General features: G+C 63.7%; 1 pseudogene; it reads left to right on the top strand.

Annotated features, from left to right (window-relative positions):
* The first annotated feature begins 577 nt into the window (after positions 1-577).
* Positions 578-3,696, top strand: LOC113408902 (annotated as a pseudogene).
* Positions 3,697-4,258: the final 562 nt, after the last annotated feature.

The following is a 4,258-nucleotide window of genomic DNA, read 5'->3' on the forward strand; positions in this document are numbered from 1 at the left end:
GTGACGAAGTGGGGGCATTTCTGTGGAGTGTCCACTGTGCCACTTGCCCGAGCGCTGTCGGGGCCTGTCTCAGCCACCCCGGGGCACCCTGGCAGGCTGGCTGCGAAATCCCCAGTCTCCTGGGAGGGAGGGCTGGCCCCGGGCGGGAGGGCGAGGCCAGCTAGGCTTTATCTGCCATTGGCTCGCTCCAGGGGCCAAATCCCGTGGCCTCTCCATCACTTTCTCCATGGGGGTGTGTGGGAGAGACAGGAGGGGTGTTATCGCTGGGGGGGAAGGCAGGCCCAGAGCAGGGGTAGCACAGACAGGGGCATAGAAATCTCACCCTCCCCTCGCTGTGCTGATTACCTGTCCCAGAGACCTGCCAAACTCATTTCATGCATGGGCCACTGCACAGCTGTCAGGTGGGAGCAGTGTTTGGTCACGGCTGGGCTGGATTGAAGCTGGTGCCCCCTAGATGGGAAAGGCCCCGTGTCCCATTCCTCCCCCCCGAGCCGTCTCGTCTGGGGAGGCCCTCCCCTGCACTCACCTCGAGGGGGCGGCGTTGCCCTGTTCTCAGCCTCTCTCTCTGTCTCCCCAGGCGGCGTGATCAGCTACATCGGCTCCAGCGGCTCCTCGCCCAGCCGCACGAGCCCCGTCTCCCTGTGCAGCGACAGCTCCAACGGCAGCTTCCAGTCCAGTTCGCAGGCCTTCCCCTCCTACTTTCCGCCCTCGCCCACCGGCTCCCTGACCCACGACTCACGGCCCTATGGCGCTGGGCTGCAGGGCTCACGGGAGGATGGCTCCCCTTCCTCGTCGTCCTCCTCTTCCTCCTCCTCCTCGTACAGCTCCTCCGGGACCTCCCCCGGGGGCCTGCAGGTCGCCATGGACGACGGGAGGCGCGTCTCTCCCAGCAAGACCACCAGCAACATCACCAGTGAGTGCTGGAGGTGGGGTGGCACCGGGCGTGGGGAGACCAGTGGGAAGGACTGGGAGTGGTGGGGGTAGCTGTGGGTGGGCCCTGGGGTCCCTGTGGTGCCCTCCATCCCTGGCTGGAACTCACAGTCTGCCCTTGTGGTGGGTGCTCTCTGGACCCCCTGTCCTCCCCTGCTGGGGGTGCCGTGCCCACACGAGAGCGCCCCTGTCTGAGCAGCGGTGGGCACAGCAGCTAGACCTGCCCCAGGACAGCTGCCCGCCATGCAGGAAGGGCGATGTCCTGGCTGCCCCCGGGGGCTGGCTCCTGGGCAGGGCTGGGTGCTGCAGCCTCTCACCTGGGTGTCTCTTTCCCCTCCCAGAGCTGAACGGGATGGTTCTGCTTTGCAAAGTGTGTGGAGATGTCGCCTCAGGCTTCCACTATGGGGTCCATGCCTGCGAGGGCTGCAAGGTAAGGGGGCGGGACAGGGCAGGGCAGGGGGAGCTGTGGCGACGGGGCTCCTGCAGAGCCAGGAGCGCTGCCGGGGGCTCCTGCTGTTCCAGCCCGAGTGGCTCAGTCTGGGGAGGGAGTGGGACCAGTGCCCTAGCACCTCGTTACTGTATCACCCCCTGTCTGCCCCTCCAGCCAGCCAAGGGACTCGGGCCGTCACACCTCCCCAGAGGAGGCCTAACTATTCCCAAGTGGCTAATGATTTCGGGGGCCCTGAAATGGCTGGGATTTCCCAATACCGTCTGGCCTCTTTGGGAGCCTGACTGGAGATGCCTTAAAGTCACGAGCCACTTGTGAAAATGTCGTCACTGGCCTTTCACGGGGTTTATCGTTGGTTATTTCTATCCTCGAACTTCCGTCGCCTCCCTTCAAACTTGGCTTCATCTTCTCCTTCCCCTTCTCCCCCCTGTCCTCGGCGGGGCCCAGAAAACAGCCCGTGTGGGATGTTTAGGGGCAGGCGCTTGCTTTCTCCCAGAACGTTGGGGTTTTGTGGCACTGTTGGGGGAGAACGAGCCTGTCGTTGGCTCCTGCGTAACTCGCCAACAGCTGCGACTGGCCAGAAACGTTCACCGCTGGAGCATGCCAACGCTCGGCCCCAAATGATCATTGTTCTGGGGTCAGGATGATGATCTGGGGGGGGGAGGGGGTATGGAATCGGCGGCGGCTCCTCGGGAATTCTCGGGCTCTGACCGGGCAGCACTTGGCTTGTTTATAGTAAGCCTGGCACTGAAGGTAGCTTCAGTTGAAGGAAACAATTGTCTGGATTTTTTCCCTTGAGCTTTGTCATTTCTGCTGGCCGCAAACAATTCCTCAAATCCAAACCCCGGTGGCAGGTCAGCGTGGAGGAGCATGTGGCCAGCCCACGGGGCAGAGCTCATCACCGGGGCGGGGCCTTGCAGCTCACAACGTTTTCTATCGTCCGCCTTCCGTGCTGTTTGCGATTGCCTGGCTCTGCCTCCCCCTGTCTCACCCCGTCTCTCTCTCTCTCTCTCTTTCTGTCTCAGGGTTTCTTCCGGCGCAGCATTCAGCAAAACATCCAGTACAAAAAGTGCCTGAAAAATGAGAACTGCTCCATCATCCGGATCAACCGGAACCGGTGCCAGCAGTGCCGCTTCAAGAAATGTCTGTCGGTCGGCATGTCCCGGGATGGTGAGTTCCCACCTGGCGTGGTGGGGTGGGGCTGGGGGCAGGGCAGGCTCCCCCCGGCACTGGGGTGTCCTCCCCTCCCCCTTCCATAATGGCATGCCCGTAGCAGTGTCTGACTTCTACGCACTGTTCAAATAACACATCTTCCACACCCCTTTATTTGTGGCGCCGAGAGGCTGCGCTCAGGGATCGGTGCACTGCTGTGCCAGGTGCTGCACGTCCATGAAACCCCTGCTCCAAAGGGCCCGCGCTGTCAGCCGGGAGGTCCCTGTCGATTCCCCTGTTGTACTGGGCGTGTGGCTGTCCCCATGGACACTGTGTTGGGCCAGGGGCTGCGAGGGGGGGGTGGCTTGGGGAGGGGAGGTCAGCTTGCCCTGCTGCTGTGGGGTGCACGGTGGTCTGGAGGCGCCTGGGTCGCTCAGCGCAGCTGCGGAGGGTGGGGGGCATCTGCCGGTGTCTGGGCTCCCTGGGTCAGGCTCTGCTCTGCCCCCTGCTGGATGCTAATCTCCATCCCCCCGTTTCTGCAGCCGTGCGCTTCGGGCGGATCCCCAAGCGTGAGAAGCAGCGGATGCTGGCGGAGATGCAGAGTGCCATGAACAACATGGCCAACAACCAGCTGAGCGGGCAGTGCCCCCCGGAGGGCTCCCCGCTGGGGCACCCCCAGCCTGCCAACCCGCTGCCGTGCCATCAGCAGCTCCCCGGCTCCCCGCCACAGCAGCAGCCCTGCTTCTCCCAGTTCCCCCAGCAGCTGACGCCCCCCCCGCTCCCCCAGCCCCACGGAGGCCATGGACGACGTCATCTCGCAGGTGACCAAGGCGCACAAGGAGATCTTCATCTATGCCCACGACAAGCTGGGCACGGCGCTGCCACTGCCGCGGCCCTGCGACAACAACGCCCTCAACTGGGAGAACCACCGCTGTGCCAACGGCTACCAGGGCAACAGCCTCTATCGCCACGACAACAACAACCTGCCCCACCCCAACGCCTCCCGCTTCCCCGCCTGGCACTCCAGCTCCCCCAACGCCTGCCACCAGAACAACATGAACAGCCACCGGCTCTGCCCCACCGGCTACCCCTCTTTGGCCCAGGAGGCCGAGACCCCGGCAGGCCAGGGCTGCCCGTGGCAAAGGGGCACCAAGGACATCCTGCTGGTGAGTGCCAGAGCGCCATGTGGGTATTTCCAGCTGGGACGCGGCCCCCCCGATGCCTCAGGGTATTTTTAGCCTCTAATCACTAGTAATCGTCTTGTCTCTGAGGCCAGAACATCAGAGCCGGTCCTGTCCCTGGCAGGGCAGAGCTGAGGTGGCCTTGGTGTGGGGCAGAAGGGGATGTGGCATTTAGGCCCGAGTCGTGGGTTTTTCTCTCTTTAAAAGGGAGAGGAGTTTTGCAGGGATTGGCTCCTGCTGGGTCCCAGTCACTGGGATCTGGTGCAGTCAGGGAGGTTGGGATCTGGTGCAGTTGAGGAAATGGATCTGGTGCAGCCAGGGACGCAGGGATCTGGTGCAGCCAGGGAGGCTGGGGTCTGGTGCAGGGATCTGGTGCAGTAGCCCCAGTACAGGGAATGGGGCTGTCTGGAGCTGGGAACCAGCCCTCTCGCTCCATGTCTGAGGTCTCTCCCCGCCCCCCCCCCCCCCCCTCCCCCCCGAACGCGCCCCCCCCCGGCAGCAGCGGCCACACCGTCCAGGAGATCTGGGAGGATTTCTCGCTGAGCTT

This window comes from Terrapene carolina, unplaced genomic scaffold (genome assembly GCF_002925995.2).
Source record: "Terrapene carolina triunguis isolate 2854851 unplaced genomic scaffold, T_m_triunguis-2.0 Scaffold26445, whole genome shotgun sequence".
Taxonomy (NCBI): Eukaryota; Metazoa; Chordata; order Testudines; family Emydidae; genus Terrapene; species Terrapene triunguis.